The sequence below is a fragment of the Lepidochelys kempii genome, chromosome 6 (genome assembly GCF_965140265.1).
Source record: "Lepidochelys kempii isolate rLepKem1 chromosome 6, rLepKem1.hap2, whole genome shotgun sequence".
NCBI lineage: Eukaryota > Metazoa > Chordata > Testudines > Cheloniidae > Lepidochelys > Lepidochelys kempii.
The window spans coordinates 18,961,496-18,988,688 of NC_133261.1; the positions used below are offsets into that span (position 1 = coordinate 18,961,496).

Consider the following 27,193-nt stretch of genomic DNA (forward strand, 5'->3'; position numbering starts at 1 on the left):
AAGTTGCTTAATGTATCTGTGGTAAGCTGTCCATGTTTCACATCTATATGAAAGGGACACTATCTGTCATAAATATAAAGGGAAGGGTAAACCCCTTTAAAATCCCTCCTGGCCAGAGGAAAAATCCTCTCACCTGTAAAGGCTTAAGAAGCTAAAGGTAACCTCGCTGGCACCTGACCAAAATGACCAATGAGGAGACAATATACTTTCAAAAGCTGGGAGGAGGGAGAAAAACAAAGGGTCTGTGTCTGTCTGTATGATGCTTTTGCCAGGGACAGAACAGGAATAGAGTCTTAGAACTTTTAGTAAGTAATCTAGCTAGGTATGTGTTAGATTATGATTTCTTTAAATGGCTGAGAAAAGAGCTGTGCTGAATAGAATGACTATCTCTGTCTGTGTGTCTTTTTTGTAACTTAAGGTTTTGCCTAGAGGGATTCTCTATGTTTTGAATCTAATTACCCTGTAAGGTATCTACCATCCTGATTTTACAGAGGTGATTCCTTTACTTCTATTAAAAGTCTTCTTGTAAGAAAACTGAATGCTTTTTCATTATTCTAAGATCCAAGGGTTTGGGTCTGTGGTCACCTATGCAAATTGGTGAGGATTTTGACCAAACCTTCCTCAGGAAGTGGGGTGCAAGGGTTGGGAGGATTTTGGGGGGAAAGACGTGTCCAAACTACGTTTCCCAGTAAACCCAGATAAAGTTTGGTGGTGGCAGTGGAAATCCAAGGGCAAAGGGTAAAATTAATTTGTACCTTGGGGAAGTTTTAACCTAAGCTGGTAAAAGTAAGCTTAGGAGGTTTTCATGCAGGTCCCCACATCTGTACCCTAGAGTTCAGAGTGGGGAAGGAACCTTGACACTATCACTGCTGCATTATCCATAATCAGATCCGTTGACTGATGGTGTGCTGGTTGAGTATCCAATGGCAAAGTCTTCTGAGGGCCTGGCTTGCCTTTTGTATTCTATCTGGTGTTTCTTCATCCAGGGAACCATAATTTGAGATTGTGCTACTCAAGCATGTAAAGTGATCAATGCTTGTTAGTTCTGTACCATCCATGGTGATGTTTCGCTCAATAGTTGTGCTTGATGGAGCTGATTGAAAGAGAACTTCAGTTTTTTCCAGGATGAAGGTGAGTCTAAACTGTTTAGTTGCTGAAGGGTGGAATGTTGTTGCTTCGACGCTGTCAAGGCTGCTAAGCTGTTACAGCTGCTCAGTGCTTCTCTCCTTTGAGCTCTGATGTTATCAGCACTAGCAGAGAGTGCAGCTTGCTAATTCAGCAGACCTCAATGTTACTCAGAGTCTCTGCTGCCCCCTTAGCCACACAAAGGGTTACGGTGAGGTACCCCAACATTTATAGACTGAGACAAACAACTGGGAGACCCAGCTTACCTACCACCTTACATGTTTCATGACATTGGTTTGTCACCTCCTCTTGTGCCTTATTCAGGGATGGTGTCCCTAGCCTCTGTTTGCCAGAAGGTGGGAATGGGTGACAGGGGATGGATCACTTGATGATTACCTGTTCTGTTAACATAAGAACATAAGAATGGCCATACTGGGTCAGACCAAAGGTCCATCCAGCCCAGTATCCTGTCTACCAACAGTGGCCAATGCCAGGTGCCCCAGAGGGAGTGAACCTAACAGGTAAGGATCAGTAATCTCTGGGTGCCATCCATCTCCACCTTCTGACAAACAGAGGCTAGGGACACCATTCCTTACCCATCCTGGCTAATAGCCATTAATGGACTTAACCTCCATGAATTTATCCAGTTCTCTTTTAACCCCTGTTATAGTCCTAGCCTTCACAACCTCCTCAGACAAGGAGTTCCACAGGCTGACTGTACACTGTGTGAAGAAGAACTTCCTTTTATTTGTTTTAAACCTGCTGCCCATTCATTTCATTTGGTGGCTCCTAGTTCTTATATTATGGGAACAAGTAAGTAACTTTTCCTTATGCACTTTCTCCACACCACTCATGATTTTATAGACCTCTATCATATCCCCCCTCATCTCCTCTTTTCCAAGTTGAAAAGTCCTAGCCTCTTTAATCTCTCCTCATTTGGGACCCATTCCAAACCCCTAATCATTTTAATTGCCCTTCTCTGAACCTTTTCTAATGCCAGTATACCTTTTTTTGAGATGACGGGACCACATCTGTACACAGTATTCAAGATGTGGGCCTACCATGGATTTATATAATGGCAATAAGATATTCTCCGTCTTACTCTCTCTCCCTTTTTTAATGATTCCTAACATCCTGTTTGCTTTATTTTTTTTACTGCCGCTGCACACTGCGTGGACATCTTCAGAGAACTATCCACGATGACTCCAAGATTTTTTTCCTGATTAGTTGTAGCTAAATTAGCCCCTATCATATTGTATGTATAGTTGGGGTTATTTTTTCCAAAGTGCATTACTTTATATTTATCCACATTAAATTTCATTTGCCATTTTGTTGTCCAATCACTTAGTTTTTTTAGGTCTTTTTGAAGTTCTTCACAGTCTGCTTTGATCTTAACTATCTGGAGCAGTTTAATATCATCTGCAAACTTTGAAACCTCACTGTTTACCTCTTTCTCCAGATCATTTATGAATAAGTTGAATAGGATTGGTCCTAGGACTGACCCTTGGGGAACACCACTAGTTACCCCTCTCCATTCTGAAAATTTACCATTTATTCCTACCCTTTGTTCCCTGTCTTTTAACTAGTTCTCAACCCATGAAAGGATCTTCCCTCTTATCCCATGACAATTTAATTTACATAAGAGCCTTTGGTGAGGGACTTTTTCAAAAGTTTTCTTGAAATCTAAGTACACTATGTCCACGGGATCTCCCTTGTCCACATGTTTGTTGACCCCTTCAAAGAACTCTAACAGATTAGTAAGACATGATCTCCCTTTACAGAACCCATGTTGACTTTTACCCAACAATTTATGTTCTTCTGTGTGTCTGACAATTTTATTCTTTACTATTGTTTCAACTAATTTGCCCAGTACTGACGTTAGACTTACCGGTCTGTTATTGCCGGGATCACCTCTAGAGCCCTTTTAAAATATGGGCGTTACATTAGCTATCTTCCAGTCATTGGGTACAGAAGCTGATTTAAAGGACAGGTTACAAACCATAGTTCCGCAATTTCACATTTGAATTCTTTCAGAACTCTTGGGTGAATGCCATCTGGTCCCGGTGACTTGTTACTGTTAAGTTTCTCAATTAATTCCAAAACCTCCTCTAGTGACACTGCAATCTGTGACAATTCATCAGATTTGTCACCTACAAAAGACGGCTCAGGTTTGGGAATCTCCCTTATATCCTCAGCCGTAAAGACCGAAGCAAAGAATTCATTTAGCTTCTCCGCAATGACTTTATTGTCTTTAAGTGCTCCTTTTGTATCTTGATCGTCCAGGGGCCCCACTGGTTGTTTAGCAGGCTTCCTGCTTCTGATGTACTTAAAAAATATTTTGTTATTACCTTTTGAGTTTTTGGCTAGCTGTTCTTCAGACTCCTTTTTTGCTTTCTTATTAAATTTTTACACTTAATTTGGCCGTGTTTATGCTCCTTTCTATTTACTTCACTAGGATTTGACTTCCACTTTTTAAAAGATGCCTTTTTATCTCTCACTGCTTCTTTTACATGGTTGTTCAGCTGCAGTGGCTCTTTTGTTAGTTCTTTTACTGTGTTTTTTAATTTGGGATATACATTTAAGTTGAGCCTCTATTATGGTGTCTTTGAAAAGTGTCCGTGCAGCTTGCAGGGATTTCACTCTAGTCACTGTACCTTTTAATTTCTGTCTAACTAACCTCCTCATTTTTGCATAGTTCCCCTTTCTGAAATTAAATGCCACAGTGTTGGGCTGTTGAGGTGTTCTTCCCACCACAGGAATGTTAAATGTTATTATATTATGGTCACTGTTTCCAAGCGGTCCTGTTATAGTCACCTCGTGGACCAGATCCTGCGCTCCACTCGGGACTAAATCGAGAGTTGCCTCTCCCCTTATGGGTTCCTGTACCAGCTACTCCAAGAAGCAGCCATTTAAAGTATCGAGAAATGTTATCTCTGCATTTCGTCCTGAGGTGACACGTACCCAGTCAATATGGGGATAACTGAAATCCCCCACTATGATTGAGTTCTTTATTTTGATAGTCTCTCTCCCTTGGCATTTCATCATCACTATCACTGTCCTGGTCAGGTGGTCGATAATAGATCCCTACTGTTATATTCTTATTAGAGCCTGGAATTACGATCCATAGAGATTCTATGGAACATGTGGATTCATTTAAGATTTTTACTTCATTTGATTCTACATTTTCTTTCACATATAGTGCCCCTCCCCCAGCGCACGACCTGTTCTGTCCTTCTGCTATATTTTGTACCCCGGAATGATTGTGTCCCGTTGATTGTCCTCACTCCACCAGGTTTCTGTGATGCCTATTATATCAATATCCTCCTTTAACATGAGGCACTCTAGTTCATCCATCTTATTATTTAGACTTCTAGCATTTGTGTACAAGCACTTTAAAAACTTGTCACTGTTTCTTCATCTGCCCTTTTCTGATGTGTTCATTCCCTCTGGGGCACCTGGCATTGGCCACTGTCATAAGACAGGATACTGGGCTAGATGGATCTTTGATCTGACCCAGTATGGCTGTTCTTATGTTCTTATTTCTGATATCTTGAACAAAACATCCTTATTCATTATTCTATCAAAGCATCTTATTTTCTGCTAGATTGGGATGTATTTGTACTGGCCTTCTGGAATGTATTTACATAAATATCTAGTGCCTGGTACTTTTAGCAATGCTCGCAGGAACTTTGCCAAGTTCATGTACTGGACAGTGAACTTGTAAAGCATCTGTTTTAATTCATAGCCTGACTTTGGTTCACAGCCTCTGGTTCAGGCCTCAGATCTTGCACCAGGAGCGCTTTCTTTACCACAGTGGTCTCTGACAACCTATCAGGGATAAGTTGTAGGTCATGTTTAACTCTGATTAAATAGAGCACATTCATCTGCAAAAAGGGCTTCATGTATGAGTTTCTCAAGAACTTTTGTCTTTGCAGTAAGCCTTTGGAGATTATCCCTTATGTAGATGCCCTTTTGAAGGCTGTTGGTTGCGTAATTCAGAATGGCTGCAAAAAAGAGACCAAAAAGGGCTGGTGCCAATTTGCAGCCTTGTTTCACCCCATTAGATATGGGGAGTGATTTAGAGAAGCCACCATGTGAGGGTACTTGACCAGTCATGTCTTCATGGAATTGACGTATGATGATAGTGAATTTGGTGGGGCAGCCAAACTTTTTTCTTGAATTGTCCAGAGGCCATTTCTGATGAGTTTCAAAGTTATTTTAAGATCAATGATGACAGCATACAGTTCCATGTTTTGTTGAATTCATTTTTCTGGAATCTGTCTCACAAAAGTAAATCATGTCTGTGGTGCTCCGACCTGGTCTAAATTCACATTGCGTCTCTGGTAGAAACTTCTCTGATACAGTTCTGAAAAGCCAATTGTGCAAAATGTGGACCAGGATTTTGCCACCTACAGATAGCAGGGAGATACCCTGACAATTACCACAGTCAGATTTGTTCCCTTCAGTTTTGTATAATGTAACAATGGCATCTTTGAAGTCCTGAGGTAGCTTCCCAGATATCCTTCATGATTTTATGTAGAAACACATGAGTGCGTGGTGGTTCCCAGCTGCCATTTGAAGGCTTTGGCTTGTGCCCGTGGCTGTCTGTGTGGTACTTAAAATTAGATTTCTACATTTAATACTGATTATGGGGAATGGTCCTGAAATAGGTGCTAGCCCTCAACTCGTTGGTGGAAGCCCTTGGTCAGCACCTCCGGATCTGCCTCTACTGATTGCCGATGGGCTTCCAGGACCTCCTGATGGACATGCACCAGATCACGTCTCTGCTGTTGGAGAGAAATCCCTCAAGAACCACGTTGTGAGCTTGCCCCAGCCACTGGTAACATGTGGCACCACTTTGCTGCTGCTACTGTGGGCAAACTTTGACTTGTGTCTGCGACTGCACCTCGCCCCTGCAACTCTTCACCTCTGATACTACTGCTGCTGGATCCCCCTGTTCCTGCCCCTGTCACTTCTGGCAGCATGGTGGGCGCTTCAGGGGCCTCCTCTGCTTCCCTGTCTGCCCCACCCCTGGTGTCTGTAACCCTCCAGGGCCCACGTCTGGACACAGGACCAGAGACGGCACCCCATGGTGCTCCCAGCTGCATTCCCCAGTAACCTCTTGTGGTCCTGGACTTGGAACCACTGTTTGATCTGTCCAGGTCCTGTGTTCTGCTTCCCCTTCCCTCCCTCAGTCTCCATGGCCTTGTTAAAGCCATGGGGGCTGCTATATGAATTACTTCACTGCAGTGTTGCTTGTCCCTCCAGCAGCCCCCTGGGGAAGAGCCTTTCCTTAAAGGCCCCTCCTCGCTCTCCGTCCCTCTCCCCTTGCACCCCTGCAACCCCAGGGATGTGCGCCACTCCTCTCTGGCCCCTCTCCCCCTTATTCTCCCCAGTTCTCCCCCATGTGTCCACAGCTGCTCTCCATAGTGCTCTGACTCCTTGTGCAGCTATGATTGTGAAGTGTGTTTTGGGCCTGGGTCATCAGTGTGCAGTGGGGGTCTCCAGGTGTGGAGCATCTTGTCAAGACTAATGCCTGGCCAGGAGCTGAGGGTGTGAATTTGCACCTTGTGAGTTAGTTCCATGTCTCTTGTGATGAGACCAGCGCCTGTCTGGGAACGTGGGACCCCTACTAGGGCTTTGAAAATTCAGAATGAGCCACTGTGCCCTTAACCACACCCTGTTCTCTCCCTTTGTTCCATACTCCTACCAGACCCCAAAGTATGACTAATGTCTCCCCCTTAATGTTAAATAACACTCTGAGCTTCCAGAGAAGCAAAAAAAGAAACACTTGTAGCTGCCCAGCCTGCCAGGTTTAGCTGCACAGGCTTTGGAAAATGTCATCTCTTAGTCCTTCAGTTACCTCGTCTTTTAAGTGGGGTTACCTTTAAGTTACCTCACAGGTGTGTTGTGAGGCTAAATTCATTCATGTTTGTGGAGTAAGTCAAGAGCCTTAAATGGAAAAGTGAAGCAGTGACTTGTTTCTTCCTATACACACTAAAGGTCTCTCCAAGTCCCTCCACTCCCTGATTGAAATTCCTCCTGTCAGCCCCTGGATATTTGACAACCGTTTCAACCATTCACTCTCCACAGTGATCCAGCTCCCAGCTGCTGTGAATGTCTTACATCTCCTCCTCCCTCACTGTTCAGTTGGGTACATTCAGCTGCATGATGTGTGTTGCCGCGGTTTTAGATGCCTGCAGACAAAACTCCACAGTAACGTGGGGTTTGAGATATTCCTGATTGAACTGCCACGCTGTCTGAGATTTAACACGTTACTCTGTGAGGCTGTTAGACACACATCACCTGACATGGAGGGTGCACAGGATGGCAGGGGTTAGGAAGGCAGGGTTAGTGGGGTCCGGGGACCTTAATTCTGCATTTCTATACTTTCTAAAGTTGTCTTTTCTTATTGTAACTTTGTAGCACTGACCTGACTGACATCGGTGGTTAAAATTGTAAGGCTCCATTAAACTTCATTTCCGTTAAGTTGTAGCTAAATATTTACAAACTTGACACTACGTTGATAGTTTTTTGGTTTTTTTTTTTATTTTCACAGCTTTTCTGAAAGCAATATAAATGGAAAAACAATGAAAGTATTGGAAGTTTTGCAGAAGATAAAACCTGGTTTGTCGATTGTGCATAATGCAGCGTCCAGCCATCAGAACCTGGGTACAAAGACAAGGAGGATGGAATGTCTTCTATCTCTGCGTCATACATCATCTGCAGACTAACGTCTCGGAGTTCAGACATGATGTGGAATAGTTTTGTGATGCACTCTCGGGAGGTTGGACTCGTTCTGCTGTTAAGCATTGCTACATATTGGCTTCTCTGGCTGATGTATATTTAAGTATCTGAAATGCAAGGCTGTACCGAGGAGTTACAAATCTTGAGACAGGTTTTGACTCCCTGAAAGGAATTGTAGTGGTGCCAGAGATTTGAAGGGGGAATTGCTTTCCCTTTAAAGCTGGCGTGTCAAACACCTGGCCCATGAGATGTATGTTTGTTGCTGCCTCATATGCTCAGATTCTACAGAGTCTAAGCTTTTCTAAAGCCTAAATGTTTGCGGGACTGGGACACAAATAATTTATTTGTATCAATCACCACCACAGAGGATAGTGGGGCAATAGCTACGCTTTTTCAGGTAGTGGAGATGAGTCACTGTCGAAGATTGATGTGTCAAAAGTAGAATTGCTGGAATAAAACAGTTAAAAAAAATAGCAATCAGTCACCGGGACTGGATGGTTACACCAAAGAATGCTGGAGGAATTTAATAATGAAGTAAAGCTGCTAACCATTGAAATCAGCTCCTGTAGCTGAGACCTGGGGCATAGCAAACACTGAATCTATCTCTAAGTGTTGAGGTAATCCTGGGAGTTAGACTGGTGAGCCTTGTGACAGATGAACACAGGCATGTCTTTGAGACTTTATATTATCTACATGTTTATGAGCCAGACCTTGGAAGCAGGAAAACTTCAAAGACTTATACTGAGATGGGCCCGGTGAGATGGGCCTATTCATAGGCTGTCGTATCAATACGTGTTATATGTATTTGTGGGTTCCTGGCTCGCTGGCTGGATTTCCTGGGGAATCTGGAGTCACTAGGGGATGAATAAAGCAAAAGGCTGGTTATGCAGATGCTCAGACTTTGAAGCTTCGCTTGCTGGGGAAAGGGTCAGTGGCTGGTTTTACCTGTTTCAGGAAGCCTAGGAAACAAAAGCCCTAAAACCATGTACAAGTGTGAGCCTGAACTGACAGAAGGCCTCATTCGATTCAATAACCTGACATGAACTTGAGAGTGAGACACTCAGGAGCAGGAGGTGGATTTGCTCCACTCTTGTTCTGACTTTGGAGGGTGTCATTTGTTTGTGGGCGGGGGAGAGGGCTGGGGCCTAATGGAGGGAGAGATGTGGGTTGGAGGGAGGGGCCTGGTCACCTCACTGTCAGTGCAGGGGAGAGACTCAAGAGGCCATCCTTGGATCCAGAAGAGAATTTTCATTCTGTTCCAGTAGCTGTCACTATAATTTGTATATTTACAAGGGTTTTGTACAAATCCACAGCTGTTAAGTTTGCATTTTGCGTAACTATTGCCAAGATTTGTTTATCCTGGATGTACATTTCCGTCATCTTTGCTGGAGTCCAATAAAGATCAGAATCAAGAAATAATGTTGCACTTTAAAGATTGTTTTTCTTGCCATGGTTTGTGCTAATGCACAAGAATCTTCCTTTTCTCTAGGGCTAGGGGAGTTCTGATGGATGTTTTCTGAACATTTTTTCATATTCCCAGTTTCTTATCTATTAGAGTCAATGCTTCCAAAATCCTGTGCAGGGAAAATGACAGGTTGGCCAGCTGAAAGAGGGTGTTTTTTTTTTCTCTGGGTGCTCATGGCTTGTTACAGAAGAGGGTGTAGGACAAATCCTAACTTTTTAGCATCCATGTTTGAACATTTTGGTCAAAATATGTGAGGATGGTAAATAAACGAGACCAGAGTATTTTTTAGCTCACTACAGAACTTGTTGTTCTCTGTAAAGTGAGTTCATCAATCTTGCTACTGAAACTGTGTATTCCTGGCCATTTCCTAGGCGTTTCTTTTCTTAAGTTTAAGAAAACTCTGTTTCTTGTGTGTGTCAGTATTTTCTTTAGCTGGACAAGGAGAGGGGAAATGAGGTAAATTCGGTGCCGAGAGATGGGCAAGGATTATACTTAGAAAGTGAAACGTTCTTCCCGTTTACAGAGCTTTTAGCCCCCACAGGATCTCCCACAGTGCCTAGGGACCACTCTGGCTAGCAGCTCTGCTGCTCTGATGCCAGGTAAACAGACATCCACCCCTCCCCCTGTAAAGCCCTGGGAACTTTGAAACCCCCCTTCCTGTTTCCTTGGCAAGTGCTCACTTATCATCTGGCCAGGTGACAATGGCTAGTCCAAAGCAAAGGATCCCCAGCTTGGAGCAATGCTGAGCTACTGGAGCTGATCAGTGTTTGGGGAGAGAGGCTGTGCAGGGACCCAGGATGCCCCGCGATCACCCCACCCTTTCTCATAAGACCTATTGTCAAAATGGAGAGAGCTGCATTGTGGGATAGCTGCCCTCAGGGCGCTGTTCTCATCGGCCATGGAAGTGCTGCAAATGTAACCACTCTCTGACGCCGGTGGAAATAAGTGAGTACACAAACCAGCGCTTTTCTTTCACCGGTTCACTATCACCATTGAAACTGACAGTGCAAAAACTCTGCAAGTGTGGACATAACCTAAGATAAGTAGCAACACCTTGATGCTAGGGCTATGGACAAGATAAACCTGGAATGTAAAGATCAGGTTCCACGTGAATAGCACATGGACAGAGCATGCTGTATAGGGATTGGTTCCTGCAAAGTAACCAAGCCAATCCAGAAATGTGTGGTGTAATGAATAGCAAATGCAATGCGATGTGTAAATGTATAATAAGGAAGAGGATGTCTGTGTAAGTTTGAATGTGTGGAGCTCCCTATCCCTACCTATGCTTGAGTCTGATCAACTCAGCGTAGCTTTGCTGCATGCCAAATAAAGGAACCTGACTGATGAAAATCCAGAGTCAAACTGCATGTTCTGGATCCCAGAGAACTGGATGAGGTATTCTCCTGGAACTGGACAAGCTGTTCTGGATAAGCCGAATGGGGAAAGGTCTAGGAGGGAATCCCAGCAGGGGGCCAAATAGCTGAGAGCTGTGCAAATGCCTCATTTACACCCACATTTGCAGGAGTCATCCCCACATTGTCTGTGGATGCAGATTCCTCAGAGTTCTGCCCACAAGGATCCTGTGCAGGCTTGGGCTCCAAATGGCAACAGATTTGCCTGCAGTGATGCGTAGCCACAAACTTACATCTGCAGCTGGCTGCAGTTACCAAATTGAGGTCTGGTTTTAAAAGTGTGGCCCTGAGTATCGAGCTGGTTTATGTCATTGGCTGTATGGAGATAATTCTTATTCTGAAAGGCATTGGACATCATTTGGTGCTCAGTCGTGCTTTCCTTTCCTTTGTCCGTACATGTAGCAGCAGGTTTTTTGGAATTTCGCTGTTCACCAGAACTTGTCAGGGCTACATTCTGCCACCTTTACTCACAGTCAGTCAGTTCTCCTTATTCTGCAAGTAGTCCCACGTACGCTGATTAAACTCCACATGATTACGGGTGGGCAGTACATGGCCCCTCATGAGTAGAACAATTTAGCTGTGGTCTAATTTTCACTGCTGGTTCGTCTATATCCCTGATACTCAGGTCTGTTGTGATTCAGTTAATGGTGTTGCCTAAATAGTCTCGTCTTACTCTCCTACAGGAAATACAGGCCCTGCGCGTCAGGTTTAGTTGTTTCTCGTTTAAGCAAAGAGTGTAGTTCACAACACACTGACGTAGATCAGTGTGTAACTACAGTGCAGTGTCTCCAAATGTGTTTCCATCCATGTGGGGCATAGCCTGCTCCCTGTGCTGTGTATAAATCCTCTCCCTTCCCTGTCCTGCCAGGTGAGTGCCCTAAATACCAGGCTATCGAGTCATTCTCACTGTCACTCTCTGGCCCAGGGACTATTTATACAAAGCAGAACAGCTTCAGCAGGAGAGACAGAGGGTCTGTCTACACTGCCCACATTACAACATGGCCGCCACGGTACTGTGACGTAGGCTACGTAGTCACTCTCTCCCGGCGATATAAAACCCCACCCCGAATGAGCGGTGGTAGTTTTATCGCCCAGAGCGCTGTCTAAACTGGTGCTTTTCAGTGTTAAAACTTCTGTTGCTCGGGGCTGTTTTTTTACACCCCTGAATGACTAGTTTTAGTGCTGAAAGTGGCCGTGTGGACACAGCCTGAGGCCCACATCAGAATATCCCATAGACTAGGGCGTTCTCCGGCTGTGTGGGAGACACAACTATAAATCCCTTCATGTCAGGCAGCAGGGGCTGAGTTTTGGGTGTGCAAATAATCCTGGGCTCCAGTGATGGCATTTAGATGTCTGTCGGATTTGGGGCACCATCAGTTAATCAGTCATCTAAGTCCACAATCCTGCAAAGGAATCTCTCTGCATGAGTAAGCATGGGTCCATCTGTCCCTTTGCAGGCTCCAGGCCTGACACAAGTTGTGCCTACAATGATTTGCCCCCACAAAATTGCACCTGCCGCTGATTACAGGTAGAAAAATGGATTTTGTTTCTGACCCTGTGCCCTAAGTCTGTAGCTGGTAGATGGGTGTAATTAGGTGCAGGGGGATCATTTTTATTTAGCTGAGCATTTGTCACTTTCTGTGAGAGGCTTTTCAGGGACCTGACTGACTTTATTTACTTTTGTTTGTCTATCAATGTAGTGGAAGTTTTTAGAGGTTTGAGGACGAATCGTTGTTCACCAAAACGTTGTTTAATTTGTTAGGGCTGGAGTCCACACCCCCCACCCTCGCCTTTACTCTCCTGGAGTCACCTTACCCACACATAGTCCCACTGAAATCAACATGAGAAGAGATGGCAGAATATGGCCCCAAATGTGTACAACAATTTGGTTGCAGTCACACAAATCTGACAAAAATCTTACTTCTCGTGCATCATGACGTCCAAATCTAAGACATTTAACGTTGCTGCCTAGATAGTTGCTTATTACTCTGCCATTCCAGAAATGTAGCTACACTCCTTTCTGGGGGGTTAATTGCTTGCCATCTGAACTGCACCTATTGTGACGTGTCATTCCATATGCTTTATGGAAATATGCTTATGTATGAATCAGACATAACTGAGATATACTTTATGCAAGATGGCTCATGTAAGGTGTCATTGGAAAGGTTATGATGTAGTGAATATGATTATCCTATTTGTATGCAAGTATCATTTCTGTATCTGGAATTAGGAACATGGACTGTAGATTTATATTACCAATGTGTTTATGCTGGGTGAAGCCTGTTACTGGCCCTTCATGTACAACAATGAAAAAGCTGATGGCCCATCAGCAAGAGACAATGGGCTGTAAAAGAGCTTAGTCTTCCTGTGAACGTGTGGGTCAGCCTGTGAAGAATGGCTACAGGGGCCCTATAGAGACATGTGACCATGTCACCTGATCCTGGAACCCATCTTGAATTGTGTACTTTTCCACGAGAAACTGGCAGTGTGTGTGTCAAACTAGGAAACAAAGGACTCCTGCCTTATGAAAATCCTATTTAAGGGTGGGGAGTGAGGTAATCCAGGTTGTCTGTTCTCCCCAGCTACCCCACCCAAGATGACTGCTAGAAACAACTAAACTGGGGGAAGGAACTGGGCCCAGGCTGGAAGGGTGTCTGGCCTGTGAAGAAGATTATTAGAACCACATTTAGCATGAGAACTTACATGTAACAAGTTTCTTTAGTGTATCTCACTTAGATTGCGTGCTTTGTATTATTTTCTTAGTAATCTGCTTTATTCTGTTTGCTACCTCTTTGACCACTTAAAATACAACTTTTCATAGTTAATAAACTTATTTCTGGTTTATAATATAACCCAGTTTATGTAATTTCTAACTCGGGGGAGCAGGGGAAGAGGCTGTGCATACCTTCCTTCACATTGAGGAAGGAGGCTAACTTCATATAACTTTGGGTTTGTACCCCAAGGGGTGGTGGATGATCTTCTGTGTGTTGTGGCAAATCCCTTAAGCTGAGTCTTCCCAGAGCTGTTCTTAGTGCCTGTATCAGCAGCTGGTTGTGGCCCTGCCTGTGAGCTTTTCCAGAGGAGGCTTGAGAGCCTGGCTTCAGCAAGACCAGGTAAAAGGGGGCCCAGGCTGGCAGAGAAGCCGGGCTCAGTTGTATCTTAAACACCTCAGGTGACATCCCAGGAGTCCCGAACTGTCACACCTGTAAATATAATTCATCCCAAAAAAATGGTTTAAAAAGAACATTAAAGTTGTAAAATCAAGCACTCAAAAGTTAAATGCCAAAATTAAGGTTGTCTGTGCAATCTTAATTCAGGCTCCTTGTGTATATGCATTATTATGCTGCAGTTAATTACATGATTAAATCCTGCATTTTTCCACAAGACCATACCTCATTCAGTGCATAGCATGGACCTGCTCTGGGAACAAATCAGGGCTGTGTCGTGAAGAAGGCTGTTGCCCATAGGACCCGTGCCTCATTTGTTGCAGAAATTGAAAGGTGTGTAGTGGACGAGGCAGGGGACTGCAGGAAAAGGATGGTTTCATAGTAAAGGCAGGTGAATGTTGCCCCAGAGAACTGGATTCTATCCCTGCCTCTGCCACAGAATGTCCATGTGTTCACAAAGTGTTCACAACTGGCCACTAATTGTGTGTTTCTCATTTTCTGGGTGCCTAACGTGTGAGACACGTGGGGCCAGATTTGCAGAAGTGCTGAGCGCTCATGACTGTGTAACCCACACACCTTCTGGGTGTGGTGTTCTGTCCCCTCAAGTGGCACCAAGACCACCTAGAAATTAACGAGTCTGCTACAGCCTTAGCTAAGGGCCATGTGGCTTTCAGCTCATGCAGTGGAGGCTCACTCAATAAGATCCCAGGTTCAATCCTGTCTGCCAACAACTGGGGTCTGTCGGCGTTACAAGGGGTGGGGGGGGGCAGGGCTCGTCCGGGATTTCAACTGGGAAGTCTCTGAAGCTCGGTGCATGCTTCCTCAGCTAGGGGAAGTGTGTAACCCACACACCTCATGGATGTGGTGCTTTGTCCCCTCAAGACCACTTAGAGATGAATGAGTCTGCTACAGCCTTAGCTAAGGGCCATGTGGCTTTTAGCTCATGCAGTAGAAGCTCATACACTAAACACCAGGGGTCCCAGGTTCGATCCTGCCCACCGACATCTGTTGGTGTTATACCTGCAACTGACATCTATTGGAGCCATGGTTTGAACATATAACATGCTTTAAAATGGTAAATACTCTGGAAATTCAGGCCCCAGGTAACCCAAGTTGAGCTCCCAAAATGAGTGGACACCTGAACATTTCAGCCTTAATTTCCGTGCCTCAAATGGCGATAACACAGATATTATTCGAATCCCCAGGAGTTTGGATAACTGAGAGGCAGGGGCATGGCCCCTTTCACTCAATTCCAGGACAGCGGGACTGCAGAGGGCTCCCTGCTCTGTGGCAGGCCCAGTGACATCTCATCCCTGCAGGCACAAGGTGCAGGGAAGGCTGCAGTCCTGGCAGGGCAGAGCAGAGTCCTGGCCAGGCGTCTCTGCGCTGCTCCCCATGGACTGTAGCCTCCCTTCTGCACCCTGCACCTGGAGGGATCAGGTGTCAATGGCCCCGTGGCAGCGCAGGGAGCTCTCTGCAGGCCTAGGCCGTCGTGGCCCTGCTCACTCATTCTTGTGATCGTTCCCTCCATTCCCTGAGCTGCCACAGGGCCGGTGACACCTGATCCCTGCAGGCGCAAGGTCTCTGCTCTGTTACCTCTGCATTATCTGACTCCCTTCCTTGTCCCCTAGCCTGAGATACATGCTTCCGAGGGGGCGTGTCTCAGGCTGGGGGACAAGGCAGGGATTGGGATCATGCAGCGGTTCAGACGACAGGGTTTTGGATAAAAGGGAGAACACGGCATGTGTATAAGAGCCGTTCCTGAAGGAGGTGTCCTGGGGAGTGTGTCTGGGCTGGAGGTGCGAGCACAGGCTCATGGACGCAATAGGAGACCAAGCAGAGAGAGGAGCCATCGTACCCACATCACCAATCTCAACCACTGCTGCAGAGACCTCATCTGTTACCTTAGTCACTCTATGTGGAGGTTTGATACGAGCAAATCCAGGCCCCTCATGTAGGGACCCATGTACTGGTGACCTCCTGGCATTCTTCCCAGCCCCTCCGTCCTTTTCAGCAGAGACTCTGTCCTTGGCCAGATCCTCAGCTGGTGTAAATGTGGGTGTCTCCATTGATGTCAGCAGAGCTGTGCTGACTTACCCCAGCTGAGGATCAGAGCCCTGCTGTCAAACCAGGCAGAAGCCCCCCATTCTCTGGTCATCCTAAGCGGAGTGGGACCCGTGGATTCCTTGTCACCATTCTTCTCATTTCTCAGCTGAAATGAACGGTGAACGTCCTGTTTCCACTTCTCAGCGGGGACAGGAGTTTCTGGGAGCTGCAAACGCAGACAGCAAACGTGATACATTTTTATTGTAACTGAAACCACAATGAGAACACAAAGCCCCAAATGGTGCCGGTGTGTGAGCCAGCAGTGGGGGCCTTGCACCCAAAGAGGAGCAAATCTTCGAGGGAATAAAGGAGCTTGCCCCAGAAAGACAATGGCAATAAAGAATCTCACAGGAGTGTGTCAGAAACGCCTCCTCCCTTCCGTGACTTATCAAGCAGCAACTTCCTCCTGAGTAACTGTAAAAGAGACTTGTAAAGCTGTTTCGTGGTCACTTTGCAACCTTATGAAATTCCTGGTCCATGAAGATCCACTTCTGCTTCCTTAATTTTTTTTTAAAAAACCCTGTTTTCATTACTTTTAATTTAAAACAGCGACTCCACCCCCCTCAGAGAAAAACCAGAGTGAGAGGGACTGAAGCCCCACCCCCTACTATTTGTATATTGAGCAGATGCAGGGAGCATTCTCCACTCTCTGCCTCACGCTTTACTTTATACATTGTTTGTTGTCTTGGTTTAACTTCTACACACCTTTGAATCTGGGTATTTTATTGTCTCCCAATACAGAGTGTGTGGGAGAGGAAGAGATGGACGAGTTTGTGGTGTCACTATTCACAGGAAACAGTTGTGCAAACTGCTGAAGCCAAAGGGGCATGTCCAAAAGGCAAGTTTCCAGGAAAAATAAAAAAACAGAAGAAAAGAGGGGGGTGTGTGTGTGTATAATTAGTACTAGGAAGGTTCCGGGAGGGGGAAGAGGGCTGCTATAGAAATTCAGGGAGCTCTGAAGGTCAGCTTTAACTGGAAATGTGTTACTTTTCCTTTACTGCAGTAATAAACTTTGAGCAAATTGTTTCCTTTTCCTCTTTCTAGATTCTCTGGGTGCCTGTGTTTGAGCATTGCGAAGACTGAGAGAACAAATCAGCTGAGGGTTACCAGCTGTTGTTTCCAATAGCCGTCTGGCTAACGGTAAATAAATCATTCTCTGGGGATAGGCTACTTCTAATTTGAACACGATACAGTTTATACAGTTGTGGGACCTGTCAGAATGGGCCCGAGTCAGTATGTCAGAAGTTACCATTGCTACCCTTCACCTTGCTGCTCTGATATCCAACACCCTCCTGAGGCCATGGAAAGGTAACAGTGGGTCTCAGTACACAGGTCCTGATGTTCCAGGACCGTGATGTACGGACCCCAGACTGCCTTGGGCTGTTTTCTGAAATATTTTAAATTGGCGGGCGGCGGGGGGGGGGGATCCCAACTCTGTGCTCTGAAATCCATTTGGATGATAAATACTATTATTATAGCACCTTTCATCCTCAGTCCTCAACAGCCTTTACAGATATTAACTGAGCTGCACCCCGCCCCTGTGTGCTAGAACTGTGTGATTATCCCCACTTTACAAAGGGGGAAAATGAGGCACAGAGAGACAATGTCCAGTGAGTCCTTTGTGAGGCAAAGCACCGAGGAGTTATGAGCCCCAAGGTTAAGCTGCTTTCTTCTGCATGGGAAATATTGTGATTATTCCATATTAATTATTTACAGCAATTTATTTGGATTTTAGTTTTCTTTCCTGATACTCAGGGATGGGAATTGAAGCAGCAGAATCAGTGACCTGCTCTTACAAGCCCTCGACGACCTTTCTCAGGAAGACTTGAAAATATTTAAAGACAAACTATCACACTCTGACTTTGAAGGGAAATGTAATATCCCACGGGGTCTGCTGGAGAATGCCGACAGGATAAATATTAAGAACCTTCTGATGAAATTCTATGGGTGGAGACACTGCAGTACATGTAACCATAGACATTTTCACTCAGATCAATCTCACAGATTCTGCTGCTAAACTCAGAGAAGGAAGAGAAAAAGGTAGGAAACCTAAAGTTACTGTAAAACCCGAGAGTCTCCCACAGGGCAGCAGCAGCAGGAGCAGAAGGAGAAAGAGGGTGATGGCAAGAATGACAAATTCTGAATCCCAGCAGGAAGCCTGGAGGACTCAGAGTAGTGATGCCCCCAGTGGGCCAGATTCTCTCACCTGCTCCACTCCCTTTTCACCACTCAGCTGGCTCAAGGGGAGCAGAGACAGCCTGTAACTCTCCATCTGAGGAAATCCCCAGTGTGGGGGTGTCCCCAGTCGGTGTAGAGCCAACAGAGCAGTGCAGAGTGCCATGGACAGAGAAAGGTGGGGAGGAGTGGTGACTGGTGTGCATCCCCAGCTGCAGCACCATTCTTTGGGGACCAGTGGCATCTGGGCACAAGTTAGAACAGCCCCCAGGCTGCTCTAGCCTGTGCTAGGGCTGGGACAGAGAATCAAGGATCTGTAACTAAAAGCTGATCACAGCAGAGAGGCTGGCCCAATATGTTATCCCCCAAATAGCCGACTGACCCCAGGAGACATTTCTGGGGTTCCAGGCAGGAACTTTAATTAAAAATAGCCTTGGAGATAAAGAAACAAGTTCAGTGCAATACAAACAGCCAAGGAGCCAGCAAATCTGGAGATCTGCAGTTCCTAAGGCCCCAGGCTGCTTTTCAGTGTCTCAAAGTGTAATAGCCAGTGCCTATGGGCAGCCATGCAGGTGAGGCAGTGTTAGAATCCATGTGCTCTGTGATGGAACTAAACTCAAATCCTGTTACAGTCATTCCTGTTCCTCTCCCTTGTTCCCCACGGTGACAGAGCAGCTTAGCTGGGTTGGTTCTGCCTGGGGTCCCTGGGATGGAATGCTCCAGGGCTGGCAGCGGGGCTCTCCCTAGAGGCCTTTGGCATTCACTCCCCTGGACAATCCCCCAGGGGGAGAGTTTAGCAGCCTCCAGAGCGCAAGGCAGGGGGCGATTCATTTGTTTTAAGCTGTGAGCTCTTTCAAGCAGATAATCTTTCTTTTATACACATGTACAGGGACTAGTATGGGGCCCTGATCACTGACTGGGGCTCTATCTCCTACCAGCACACAAACAATGAATAATGTAGGTCTTTATTTTTGAGATGTGGGCAGAGGGTACTTTATTCCCTGAGTTATTAACAGATGCTTGGCAAAAGTAATGAAAACGCTGTACAGACTATTCTTGTGGTCTATACAGCTATATTTTTTGTAAAGCAGCATCTAATTGAGCTGGGCAAAGAGCATAATATAAACATTTAATATAGTAACTAATTTGGGATTGGGGAAAGGCCCCCTTAATCCACCCCAGTGCCTCCATCTTCATTATAATTGTCCCAAATAAAAATTTCCCTCTGCCAACCCTCAGTGTCTGTCTTAGATCCCTAGAGTTGGAAAGGATCTCCTGAGCCATCTCGCCCATCCCCTGAACTAGGGCAGAATTGTCCTCTAGATGGACCTTTTAATTGTTTAATCTAATCTGCTTTGGAAATGACTGTTTCTAAGGGGATTCCCTCTTGGTAGCATATAAGCCTGTTTCTTAGCCTGAGATAGAATTCTGGATTTGACTTTTGATACTTTTACATCCTTACTAATATGTGTGAAGGACAAAGAAACCATGAGCTGCATTTCCCACAACCAGCTGGATTTGTTAGGATAATGGGAAGAGATAAGGGACAGAGCTAAAGTGTTACAGGCTATGGTGGGAGTGTAATATATGAGCATACACTGGAAGGCTGCCTGGCTTCTCTCTCAAGCGAAGATCAAGCAACTGGTTAGGAGGGTCCAGGGGAGATGGGGGCGTGGGGGCAGGCACAAGAAACACTAAAAGCCAAAGGAAAGCCTGGCCTTGGCCAGAACAAAACCTCACTCCTTACCCCTCCCATGGGATACAGAAGGGGTAGGATGAAGCCCCCAGACTCACGACCCCCTAAAACAGAACATGACCATGAGGTGTAAGAGGTGGGACTAGGGGCATGTTCAGCAGTATATTTAGGCCTGCTAAGAAGGAGGAGGGGGAGGTGGGAATAGGGGAATGGGATCTGGGGAAGGGGAACATGGGGTAAAGGCTCTGGGGCGTCAGAGCCGGGGAGGGGGGATGCGGTGTAAAGGCTCTGCGGCATCAGAGCCAGGAAGGGGGACGCAGGGTAAATGTTCTGTGGCGTCAGAGCTGGGAAGGGGACACGGGGTAAACTCTCTGCGGTGTCGCAGCTGGGAAGGGGGACATGGGGTAAAGGCTCTGCGGCGTCAGAGCTGGGAACAGAACACTGGGGAACAGACTCTATCGGTGTATAGAGATAAGCCCGACTGGTGTGAAGGGCTTCAGAATATGCTTGCTTGGAAACTAACCCCAATAAACATGGCATTGTCTGCGCTTAGGACTTCTGGTCTTTTTGCTTCTTTCCGTCTGCGTGACAAGCACTAGGGGAGAGGGCGAAGGGGAAGCCCTCTATTGCCTCTCCCGAATTGACTCTTTGTTCTGTGTTTCCCTGAGGATGTAGCCTGCTCCTTATGGGAGGCGCTAAGTGCGGATGAATCATGAGTAGAATCAGGCAGAGAGGTCACACAGACAGAACTCCCGTTACAGTATTTCACAAACAGCACTTCGTTAAATGTCTGCCGGTAGCAGTGCTGTTGTCAGGGATTACCGTTTAGTGCAAGATGCAAATGCATCATTCCATCACTAGATGGCTCTATACAGAATATAAATGCACTTGTACTAAAATTATTTCAATGTTATTTATATGTATCTTCCCTTTCAGATTTGCATCCAAAAGAAAAACCATCAGAGTTGTCTGCAAAAGGTATGTGGTGCCTACGTGGGAAGTTACCCCAGAACCGTGGTTGGCTACCTATTCAATTGCATGCTTTCCTGGAGCTATCCCCAGGACACCCAAAGTTATACACTAACAAAATCTCAATGCCTTTCCAGATGATACCATTAGTACAGGGCTTCCCATCTATTCCCCAGACTAGGCACGATCATGACTACAGCTCCCAAAGGCAACACTGTAAAGATTTTATGGTGACTAAGGTAATAGCACTAGAGGTGAAGAGCATTCCCTAGGGTTTAATCGGTAGCAGCTGGCATCAATCCTCAAAGTATCCTTGTGTTGCTGCTGCTCTTGTCGCTGCCTTGTTTTTTTTAACACAGAACAAGATAAACTCTCAGGAAGGGGAGAGTAAAGTGCTGCAAAGAGAGAAAATGCAGCCTCTGTCTCTGGTGCTGACTGGCAGCCTCCCTCTGGGCATCACAAAATGGGGAGCTGGGCATCACAAAATGGGGAAGAGATGGCCAGCCCTCTGTGGAGATAGAGGTGGTTAGGGACCATTTAGAAAAGCTGGACCTTCACAAGTCCATGGGGCCGGACGAGTTGCATCCGAGAGTGCTGAAGGAATTGGCGGCTGTGATTGCAGAGCCATTGGCCATTATCTTTGAAAACTCGTGGCAAACCGGGGAAGTCCCGGATGACTGGAAAAAGGCTAATGTAGTGCCAATCTTTAAAAAAGGGAAGAAGGAGGATCCTGGGAACTACAGGCTAGTCAGCCTCACCTCAGTCCCTGGAAAAATCATGGAGCAGGTCCTCAAAGAATCAATCCTGAAGCACTTACATGAGAGGAAAGTGATCAGGAACAGCCAGCATGGATTCACCAAGGGAAGGTCATGCCTGACTAATCTAATCGCCTTTTATGATAAGATTACTGGTTCTGTGGATGAAGGGAAAGCAGTGGATGTATTGTTTCTTGACTTTAGCAAAGCTTTTGACACGGTCTCCCACAGTATTCTTGTCAGCAAGTTAAGAAAGTATGGGCTGGATGAATGCACTATAAGGTGGGTAGAAAGCTGGCTAGATTGTCGGGCTCAGCGGGTAGTGATCAATGGCTCCATGTCTGGTTGGCAGCCGGTATCAAGTGGAGTGCCCCAAGGGTCGGTCCTGGGGCCGGTTTTGTTCAATATCTTCATAAATGATCTGGAGGATGGTGTGGATTGCACTCTCAGCAAATTTGCGGATGATACTAAACTGGGAGGAGTGGTAGATACGCTGGAGGGGAGGGATAGGATACAGAAGGACCTAGACAAATTGGAGGATTGGGCCAAAAGAAATCTGATGAGGTTCAATAAGGATAAGTGCAGGGTCCTGCACTTAGGACGGAAGAACCCAATGCACAGCTACAGACTAGGGACCGAATGGCTAGGCAGCAGTTCTGCGGAAAAGTACCTAGGGGTGACAGTGGACGAGAAGCTGGATATGAGTCAGCAGTGTGCCCTTGTTGCCAAAAAGGCCAATGGCATTTTGGGATGTATAAGTAGGGGCATAGCGAGCAGATCGAGGGACGTGATCGTTCCCCTCTATTCGACATTGGTGAGGCCTCATCTGGAGTACTGTGTCCAGTTTTGGGCCCCACACTACAAGAAGGATGTGGATAAATTGGAGAGAGTCCAGCGAAGGGCAACAAGAATGATTAGGGGTCTGGAACACATGACTTATGAGGAGAGGCTGAGGGAGCTGGGATTGTTTAGCCTGCAGAAGAGAAGAATGAGGGGGGATTTGATAGCTGCTTTCAACTACCTGAAAGGTGGTTCCAAAGAGGATGGCTCTAGACTGTTCTCAATGGTAGCAGATGACAGAACGAGGAGTAATGGTCTCAAGTTGCAGTGGGGGAGGTTTAGATTGGATATTAGGAAAAACTTTTTCACTAAGAGGGTGGTGAAACACTGGAATGCGTTACCTAGGGAGATGGTAGAATCTCCTTCCTTAGAGGTTTTTAAAGTCAGGCTTGACAAAGCCCTGGCTGGGATGATTTAACTGGGAATTGGTCCTGCTTCGAGCAGGGGGTTGGACTAGATGACCTTCTGGGGTCCCTTCCAACCCTGATATTCTATGATTCTATGATTCTTGGAGAATCACAGGCCCAGCACATGGTCGGATCAGCCGTGCTGGGTACATCTACACTGCAAGAAATGACCCATGGTAGGTCTGGGTCAGCTGACTTGGGCTCATGGGGCTCGGACTGCAGGGTTATAAAACTGCAGCAGAGATGTTTGGGCTCAGGCTGGAGCCTGGCCTCTAAGACTCTCCCCCTCTCTTGGGGTCTCTGGGTTTGGGCTGAAACCTGGGCTCTGACATCTACACTGCAGCTTTATAGCCCTGAAACCCGAGCCCCGCAAGCCTGAGTCAGCTGTAGACATCCCCTGGGACCTGCCAAACTTTTACCAGAGTCGGGCTGTTTGAGGCGTTTCCTTTAAGTCCCTCTGGGGTCTCAGGCTCACAGCAGCATTGTGAAAGGTGGAGGAAGGGATAGATAGAAACATGATGGAAGGAAAAGGACATCAGAAACCTCCCAGGTGCTGTCCAGCATTTAGCTAAAACCAGTGGAGATGGTGGTGGCATCATTTGGTTCCCTCTCTCTGGCTTGGTCTGGTTGGGACATCTTTCAGGATCTGGATGCTGAAGGCCCAGTAGTGTCATGGTGGATCCCAGGAGATGGCAAGAACTGCAGCCATGATGGCAAAGCTCACCCCTCTTCCAATCCACATGTCCCATTTAGTGACCTCCAGACAAACCATGTCCAAAACAGGTGGCAACCTCATTCCAACCAAATTAGCTATAACTTTAGCCATTTCAATTACAAACATTTCCTCTGACTTCTAGAATCTCTCAGCTCTTTGTCATGGCAACTCATGGGGTCAGGAGAAGCCTTGCAGACCTCTTAGCACAGCTCTTCTAGCTTAAACAATGTAGTTTGTACCCATCACTTTAGTTAACTCTTATTGACTTTTACAAACAATCGTATGTCATGGGCTGGGCTGGACTCTTGTTATCATGGACAACTTACAATACAGACTTGTGCATAAAGTCCCTCTGGGTCAGTGCTGATCCAATGCACCAGCCTGGTGCTGGGGGACACTCTGCTGCTAGGGGCACATCTCATAAGTGAGGAAGGTAACTGGAGGTACCAAGTTGTGGTAATTAAGGATCCTATCACACACCCTTTTTCAAATGTGTGTGTCCTGGCCAAACTTATTTGGGTGGGAAGAATGTAACTTCACAAAACAGTTTCAGTTGCATATGAGAGTCTCCTCCTCTTTGTGCCTTAACTTGTATGTACCATTGCTGTGCACTGTGAAACAATTGCCAGGTTTCACTCAAGAGGTGGCTGCATTTCAGTGAGAGATGAAGTGATGCCTACAGCCTTTGCTCACAGGAATAATTTCAATAAGGCGACTTACAAGAGTAAGGGCTGCAGGAGCAGGCCCATAGTTAAGTGAGATCAGAATTTTCTATGAGGAAAGATGCAACTCAACTTGAGGTACTATTATGATTAAAACAGATTTTTTTTTGTAGCTGATTAACGATAAATCTGTTTTTCCCCTAAACTTCTAGTTCAGTGTTTCTAATGTCCCATGTTGCTGATTCAGATTACAGGGAGAAGTATAAAGAAGATATTCAAAAGAAATACAGAGTAATAAAAGACATGAACAGTCGTTTTGGAGAGAATGTGATACTGAACACAAGATACACAAAGCTCACTATTGTAGACAAATCTCGTCATGCAAAAGAGAGAGAACATGCAATAATGGCCATGGGGCGGAGACATGCAGAAATCATGACCAAACAAGCTCGTTCTGTGATCACCACGGACACCCTATTCAAACCCGAAGAAGATGGACAAACGCCACATGTTGTTGTGCTGCTGGGAGCTGTGGGGATTGGAAAAACAATGACAGCAAGAAAGATCATGTGTGACTGGGCAGCTGGAGAAATCTATAATGAAAAGTTTGATTATGTTTTCTAATAAATTGTAGGAAAATGAACTGTCTTACTAAGCAGGGAAGTGTAGCTGACCTGATTTGTAAAAATTGTCCTAATTCTAATACACCAGTTAGTGAGATTTTGGTGAAACCAGAAAAACTCCTGTTCATCACTGATGGGTTTGATGAACTGAGATTTTCCCTTGATCAGTCAGAAGATAACCTGTGCTCTGATCCCTGGGAGATGAAACCAGTGGAAATCATATTGAGCAGTTTATTTAGGAAAATAGTTCTTCCCACATCCCACTTTCTGATCACTATGAGACCAACTACTTTGGAGAAACTCGGGCAGTGTTTGGAGTGTTCACGTTATGCAGAGATCCTGGGGTTTTCTGAAGCTGAGAGGGAGGAATATTTCCACAAGTTCTTTGGAAATGAGAGGCAAGCAAGACAAGCTTTATGATTTGTGAAAGAAAATGAAATTCTCTTCACCATGTGCTTTGTCCCCATAGTATGTTGGATCATCTGCACTGTTGTCAAACAACAGCTTGAAAAAGGTGAGGATCTTGCACAAACTTAAAAAACAGTCACTGGAGAGTACATGCTCTATCTTTCCAGTTTAGTCAAGCCCCTCAGCAACAATATGAAGCAACACCTACAAGCTAACTTGAGGGGACTTTACTCCTTGGCTGCTGATGGAATCTGGAAGCGAAAGATACTGTTTGAAGAAGAAGAAATCAAGATGTTGGGCTTAGATCAGGCAGACTCTCTCCCCCTCTTTTTGAATGAGAACATTTTTTAAAAAGACATTGACTGTGAATGTCTTTACAGCTTCATTCACTTGAGTTTCCAAGAGTTTTTTGCAGCTATGTTCTATGTGCTAGAGGAAGATGCGGGAACAACAAAAGATTCAGGGACTCCTAAGAAAGATGTAAAAACATTATTAGAAAACTATGGAAACTCTAGAAATTATTTAATGTTAACAGTGCGATTCCTGTTTGGGCTCTTAAATGAAGAAAGAATGAAAGACCTAGAGAAAATATTCAGCAGTAAAATTTCACCTAAAATTAAGCCAGATTTACTGAAGTGAGTTCCAACAAAAAAACAAACCAATTCATCTTTTCCTTCTGTGTATGATGAGCTGATGTCTGAACTTGAGGAGTTTCACTGCTTGTATGAGATCCAAGAAGAAAATTTTGTGACAAGTGCATTGGAACATCTCACAGAACTACACATAAGTTGAAATGAACTTACCCAAATGGATCAAATGGTTCTTTCATTCTGTGTAAAGCATTGTCATAGACTCGAGACATTTCTTATATCTGAATGTTCATTTAGATTTGAAGACCATGCAGAAGAAGAGCTCCCAAGATCAACAAAGTGGCTATATCAGTAAGTATTACCTGAACTAAAAAAATCAGTTTTTTAACAGCTGAAATATGTTATTCTGCATAGACGAAAGACTTTTTCCCTGTGCATTGAGCTTGAGGTGTTCCACTGTTTGTACAAGACCCAAGAAGAACACTTGGTGAAAACTGTACTGCCTTGTTTCACTACAATAGAGTTATGTGGAAAGCTATTTATCCAAATGGATATTGTGGTTCTTTCATTCAGGTTTTTTTTTTGTTTTTTTTTCGTTTGTTTGTTTTTTGTTGTTGTTTTTAAAGAAAAAAGTAACCAGGACAGCCATTTTAGACTTGATTCTGACTAACAGGGAGGAATAAGTTCTGAATCTGAAGGTTAAAAGCAGTTTGAGTGAGAGGGATCATGGAATGATTGATTTCATGATTCTAAGGAAAGGAAGGAGTGAGAGCAGCAGAATAAAGACATTGGACTTCAGAAAAGCCGACTTTAACACACATAAAGAACTGGTTTGTAAGCTCCTCTGGGAAGAAAATCTAGGGGATAAAGGAGTTCAGGAGAGCTGGCAAAGAGACAACATTAAAGGCACAATGGCAAACTATCCTGACGCCAAGGAAAAATAGGAAGAATACTAAGAGGCCACTATGCCTCCATCAGGAGCTCTTTAATGACCTGAAAATCAAAAAGGAGTCCTACAAAAAGAGAAAAGATGAACAAATGGCTCAGAAGTAGTACAAAAGAATAGCACAGCCATTTAGGGACAAAATCAGAAAGGCTAAGGCACAAAAAGAGTTATACCTAGCAAAGAACATAAAAGGCAATAAAAGGAGGCAATTCAATTTTTAATACTCCTCCCAATTTTTACATGTAGCTACTAATTCAGACTTAACTCTGTGGGTGGGTGGGTGGGTGTGTGAGAGAGAGAGAGAGAGACTCACCACCACGTGGGTCTCACCAGCGCACCAAACAGTGCTGCAGCCGTGGGGGATATTCTGGGGGCAGTGCCCAGA

The 27,193-nt window shown here is 45.3% G+C and overlaps 1 pseudogene; it reads left to right on the top strand.

Annotated features, from left to right (window-relative positions):
- The first annotated feature begins 16,942 nt into the window (after positions 1-16,942).
- On the top strand, positions 16,943-25,958 carry LOC140912509 (NACHT, LRR and PYD domains-containing protein 3-like; annotated as a pseudogene).
- The last annotated feature ends 1,235 nt before the right edge of the window (positions 25,959-27,193 follow it).